The 6,000-nt window shown below is 48.3% G+C and overlaps 1 protein-coding gene and 2 long non-coding RNA genes across 3 annotated transcripts in view; 1 reads left to right on the top strand and 2 right to left on the bottom strand.

Annotated features, from left to right (window-relative positions):
* Window positions 1–1,074: 1,074 nt before the first annotated feature.
* Window positions 1,075–3,267, bottom strand: LOC139705276 (uncharacterized). Its single transcript, XR_011707196.1, has 2 exons — window positions 3,118–3,267; window positions 1,075–1,337 (listed from the first exon to the last, which is right to left on the bottom strand). It is a non-coding gene; the product is annotated as an uncharacterized lncRNA (long non-coding RNA).
* A 388-nt stretch (window positions 3,268–3,655) lies between these two features.
* Window positions 3,656–5,201, bottom strand: LOC139705275 (uncharacterized). The gene is made up of 2 exons (XR_011707195.1): window positions 4,924–5,201; window positions 3,656–3,784 (listed from the first exon to the last, which is right to left on the bottom strand). It is a non-coding gene; the product is annotated as an uncharacterized lncRNA (long non-coding RNA).
* The window catches only part of Znf395 (zinc finger protein 395), a 49,372-nt gene continuing 47,152 nt past the window's right edge, over window positions 3,781–6,000 (top strand). Inside the window, exon 1 of the mRNA XM_027926849.3 lies at window positions 3,781–4,079. The gene's annotated coding sequence lies outside the window, so the exon portion shown is untranslated. The remainder of the gene's footprint in view (window positions 4,080–6,000) is intronic.

The following is a 6,000-nucleotide window of genomic DNA, read 5'->3' as shown; positions in this document are numbered from 1 at the left end:
CCAGAAAGAGGTGGTTATGGCCAAGGTGTTGCGCCTCCCAAGTGGCAGGTCTGGGACTCAAGCCCAGGCCTCCATACAACCCCCATTATTCTTTGGTTTGTTAATGTTATGTAAATAGCCATAACCAGGGTGGAGGGATGTACTAGGAAGAGAGACTTCAGGAAGATTTCCTGTGTATCTTGAGCAAGGAAGGACACCGGGCTGGCTGTAGAGGATATAGTACAGTTGGCTGGCTCTCTTCCACTCTGCTGGAGAGAACTCTGCCACCCTTTGGTTGCTTCTGCAATAGCCTCTAACAGTTTCTTCTTGAGTCAGCCTTTCCTAAATGTATGCCCTGGTACCCTAGGGTGGTACAGCAAATTTACAGGGGTGTCTCAGGATTTTTTTATAAGTATAGAACCCAGGACCTCGCCCGTGCTAGGGGAGCACTCTACCGCTGAGCCACAACCCCAGCTCAGGATTTTTTGAATACCTGACATCTGTCACATACTGCATGAACTATTAGTTAAAGGAAATTCAGTTTCAACATTAGATGGTATTACATTCCTTTTGATGACATCATGTCTTTATGGTTTTTGGTGTATGCTGTGCTAAAAAGCAAGCAAGCACTGTGTGAAAATTGATGGGGAATAGGAAATGAGGTGGTTAAGTGCAATTCGATTTTAAGGATTGGGAAATTGTGCAGTGCTCAACAGGTGCACATTCCATTAGAAAGTAATAGCAGTTATTGAAGAACGAATAAAAATATTAATTTTGCCAGGCATGATGGCTCAGGCCTGTAATCTCAGCTACAGGCCAGAGGACTGCAAGTTCCAAACCAGCTGTGGCAAGTTCGAGGCTAGCTTCAGCAACTTAGTGAAATACTGTCCCAAAATAAAAAATAAAAAGATCTGGGAATATAGATCAGTGGTAAAGGGTAAAGTTTAATTCCTAGTACCACTCATCCACCAAAAAAAAAAAAGTGTGTGTAAATTTTTGTTCAATTTACATTTACATATATTATTCTTGTAAAGAACCACTAAACTGATAGGGTATAAGTACCTCAGTTGTTTGGATGAATCTACTAAGTAAACAGATTGTTTAGCTATTTTTTATTTAAACCTCAGGGATATGTTAACCTTTGTCTTAGGCCTAAGGCTCATGAGATCCAGTTCTTCAAGTTATTTTGGCATCTGAAACACTATGCACCAGCTGGATGTTCAGCTCCTCGACCAGCATCCAAGATGATTTTATTCAGATGGGAAAACAAAGTCTCAGAAAGTAACTTGATTGAGTTCATCCACTTGGAGCAGATTCAGATGGTAGGGTTCTGAAGATTTTGCAGTTGTTGGAGCTCTCTATAAGAACAATAATGCAAAATTAGATGTTTGAAGTTGGGTAGGGGTTTGTGCAAGTGAGGGGTCTTGAAGTTTAAAAGGTTCATTAGCTTCGTTAGCCTGAGACCGGCTAGTAACGAGAAACCTAGCTTTGTCTGACTTCAAAGACAGAAAATGGGGATTCCTTTTTCCTAAGGCAATACTAGACCTCCAGGGATTAAAAAAAAAAAAAAAAAGCAACTCTAGAAGCCTGAACCTAGGGGTTATCCCCACACTTTGCCCTCTCTGAGAAGGAACCTGGGAGTGGGATCTCTTCCTGGATCTTCTCATTATTCTGAGTCTGCCACCTGCTAACTCTGTGATCTGGGAAAGTTATCATTTCTTTTACATATGTGCAGCCATTAAAGCCTAACTCTGAAGAGCAAATATGAGGGACTTGGAAAACTGCAAGCAAGGAGAGATGAAATGACTCATCCAGTGATAAAATGTGGAGTAGGATCTAGCCTTCCTCAAGTGATACTTTTTAACCACTATTCCCACACTGCTCCATAGCAACACCTTGATAGTATGTAATACCAGTGTTCAACTATTAGAGACATAAAATTAATAAATTTTGAACTCAGTTTTCCTTTTCTTTTTTAGGGGCAGTGGGTATTGGGCACTTTACCACTGTAAGCTCAGTTTTCAACATGCCCCTTATTGGATAGCAAGACGGAAGATCATTATTGATAAAAATTGGTAAGAAGGTAGAAGGAGCCAAGCTTTCTGGAGTTGCTAGGCAATAATACCCTCACCAGACTGGAAGGCTTCAGTAAGATACCACTGGAGCAAGTGGCTGATCTACAACAGGTATATGCACTGTGTTAATCATCTTCCTCTGCTCCCACACAAATAGCATGTGTATTTGGAGATGAAATAAATAGAGACAAGCTGGTCGGTAGAGTTTCCTCTGTGTGGGGGTAAAAATCAATAGATGCACATATACAGCAAGCAACTGTCTACAAAAGATGCAAATCAGACCAAGCTGGCAGATCTTGGCCTGGTTTCTCGTCTTGGTTAAGCACCTCATTCTGTGTCTATTTCCAGGGGTTCTCCATTACCCATAGAGGTAAAAACTCCTTATCTGGCATTTGAAATTTCCCCAAATCTAGCCTTTAACTAACCCTCCAATATTTTATCTATGATCCAACACAAACCTTTTTTCTAACCCAACTGGTTTCCTCATTCACCCCCAAATATCCTCAGCAGTAAGCCACTTCCCTCCTAAAACTTCTCTCTCCTGGGCTCCAAATCCTGCCCTTCCTTTAGGGCCTTGTTGACTCCCTCTTGCAGTAAGCATTTTTACTAGCTGATCCCAGTCCCTGGGGAATGGGGTTCTCTCCAATGGTAGCAAACCTACCATTTGTACCATATTTTCAGGACTTAACCACACGATGCCTTATTTCATCCTATAAAGTTTAGGGAGTTGGTTTTTCCTCCCAACTGCCTTGTAAGCTCAGTGTGTGTCAAGGAAATAACATCTGTCTGAAAACAGAGACGTGGCTTCTGACTTGCTGTATAACTCTGACAAATATCTTTCCTCACTTCCTTTAACTCTGAAGGGAGACAGTTGGATAGGGAAACTCTAAAATTCCTTTTCTTCTGATGAGGACCCTTTCCACAGGGCCCAGTGGGGTAGTGTATAAGGTGACCGCTTACACCCAAAGCATCTAGCAAGGTGCTAAAGGATGAATAAAGGCAAATGAAACACACTGCCTGCTCTCAGGGAGCATACCAGGGAGGGCTAAAAGCACATACTCACTTGTAGAATTGAGCGAGGGGACGGGATAAAAGGTCAGGAGGGGACAGCAGCATCTGTTTGATACTCTGTCCAGTAGTTACTTTGCCCATTTCTCTGACAAGCCCCAAGGCCAGCTTCATTCTCTGAACCTATCTTTCCCCTATTTCAGCATCTTACCATGCACACCTCTGCCCTCACCACCAGAGCTGGGCGATGGATGCCACACATCATGTTCCCCCGGTTTAAAAGTCCGCTGGGCTACTCCCAAGCTGGGGAAGCCAAGTCAGTAGGGTCACCCTGACTTCTGTCCCTAGAGCCTTCCTTGCCTGGCTGCAGTACGTGCTGAGAGGCATCAGGAAGAGCGGGTAAGAAAGGTAGAACACAGCAGTGACTGGTGCTGGGTGATTTCTTTGATCACTTAATTAAATGCCAAGTGCTGTTTTGAACGCTTTACCTACACGTACTCATGTAATCTGCACATCTCTGTGGTTATTATCATCTCCCCTGCTTTACAAATCACCCCTGGAATCCAGAAGTCAAATGACTTGCCCAAGATAACAAGTAGGTGGAGGAGCCGGGTGGAATTCTGGCAGTCTGGCTCCATGGTCACACGAACTACTGCCTCTCGCTGTAGCTCTCCACGAAGGCTCCCCAGCTTCCTTCTCTGCCAGTGTGATCCTTCCTGGAGCTACCCACGGACAGGAGGAAGGAAACCGGTAGAGGCATTATCCCGGGGTGGCTAGGGGACCGGCAAAGTGCTAACTGGATGTCAGGGCCGGAGCTACGGTTCTGGGACAGCCAATCAGCTGACTCTCAACTGCGGAAAGGGGCCAGGATAGCGAGAAGCCCCTGGCAACAGGTCTGAATTCTGGTCTCGGTTCAGACGGCAGAACTTCTTCCACCGTTCCCAGGCTCAAGTTGCCCCGCCTTCAGAGGGGGAGCCGCACTCGGGCCCGGAGAGGCGCGGAGAGCGCCCGGGGCAGGTCAGCGTGGGGGCGGCGTGTTTACGCAGCAGGACTGCGTGCGTTCAGGGGCTGGAGAAGATGTCGTGCTCTGTGGGCACAGGCAGGAAACTTAAGCAGGAGGCCGTGCCGGTTGGGGCTGCGGAGGGAGGCGGCCGGAGCGGCGGCGCCTGGAGAAGCAGCCGCAGGGGCGCAGGGCGGGAGGCCCGGCGTGCGGCTCGCGAGTGGCGGCCGCGCCAGGCCCCACGGGAGTCGAGGAGAGCGGGGCGGCAGGCCGGCCCCCGCGACCCGGCGGCTAGCAGCCGGCCCGCGCGCCCCCGCCCCCGCCCGGCGCAGGCCCCGCCCCGCGCGGGTCACGTGCGCGCCACGCACCCTCCCTGGGCACGGCTCGGGCGCGCGGGCGGGGCCGGGCCGCGAGGTCCCAGGGGGAGGCTCGGGGCGGGCTGGGGACCCAGACCCGGGACGCGGCGAGGGGTGGGCGTATGGGGGCGGGGCCTGTCGCGAGGGGCGGGGCCTGTTGCTAGGGCTGGCGCAGGAAATAGGGCGAAGGGGCCGGTCCTACTGGCTGCAGGTTCGGGCTGCTTGTTTACTCCCGGCGGGGGAGCTTTAACCGAGCGGCGGGAGGGAGAGCGCGAAGACGCGGGCTGGAGCTGCGAGCGGCTGGGCAGGAAGCGGGGCGGGGCGCAGGGGGCTGCGGCTGAAGTCCCGGGCGCGGCGTTCCTGCAAGGGGCCTGCTGCAGAAGAGGCCGTGCCCAGTTGGTTATTGGTTTTCTTCTTCCCCCTAATTAAAGAATAAATTCCTAGCCTGCTTGTTGCTCCCTGCCTTTCCGGTCTCCCCCTTCCTTAAACACACACACACACTCACACACTGTTGGTGAAGTGTGCACGCAGTCCAACCTTCAGGCCCTGAAACGCCTTGATCCTAGAGTGGGTAGGATCCGGAGGGCGGGCTATGCATACGTGCTCGCGGGGATCGCTGCCTTAGGAGGTGGACGCCTGATGCGTGTCGTTCCCGAGTGGGTCTCTGCCACTTTTCTTAATCCAGGAAATGATTCAGTTGCACTATCGTCATATAGTCTGCGTGCCTGCCTGTGGCTGCAGTTACACAAGTTCGTTTTAGTCTATGTTCTTGAGCTTCGTTTCTAATTTATCTGGTGAGTGAAAAGAGTTTTTCATAATGTAAAGTACTCCAGAAATGTACTTTACGTTACATAAAATAGAGAACAGCAGGCGCTATGCACTGCCTTCTTCAACCAAGTCAGTTTTTTTCTTTCTGGAAAGTACAGAGCTCTGAAGAGATTGTAGTACCTGATTTGATATTGTATTAATAACTATCATGTCGACATTTTGGTGCTGTTCAAATGAGATGTCATAGTTGAGAGCTGCCAACAACCATCTTCCTGAATGTATGAAAGAAGCATTTTTGTGTGTGTGGTGAGGGAGGTTATTTTGAAGTAGGAAAAAAAATGGGACTACCAAGAAGGAACAAATAGAAATGTGAGTTTTAGAGACCAAGCCCTCACGACTTTGTTTAAACTTGGGGGTCTTGCTGTGTCTGTGGCCAGTTGTATTCCTAGATTTCCCAGTTAAACCAGCAAGTTCATTTTTTTTTTTTTTTTTTTTTTTTTGCTTAAGCCAGCATAAGTTGAGTTCCTGTCACTTGTCTCTGAAAAGAAGCCTGACTAATAAGTTTGGCACAATGTTTATTTATCCCTCAGAGAATAATGGAAGTTGGGTGCTGGCCACAACTATCACTTCTTAAGTGTTCTACTTCCCATAATGAGTCATACCAAGTGTGAGTCCCATGGATGTGGGTTAGACAGAGACAGATCTAATTTTCCAGTAGTGTTGCTGTTACAAACAGGACAAATTCAACAAGCCCAAGTTAGAGTTTGGATAGATAACTTCCAACCTTGGAATATTATGATGGTCTGAATCAGGA

The sequence above is a fragment of the Marmota flaviventris genome, chromosome 3, assembly GCF_047511675.1.
Source record: "Marmota flaviventris isolate mMarFla1 chromosome 3, mMarFla1.hap1, whole genome shotgun sequence".
NCBI lineage: Eukaryota > Metazoa > Chordata > Mammalia > Rodentia > Sciuridae > Marmota > Marmota flaviventris.
This window is presented reverse-complemented; position numbering and strand designations above follow the sequence as displayed.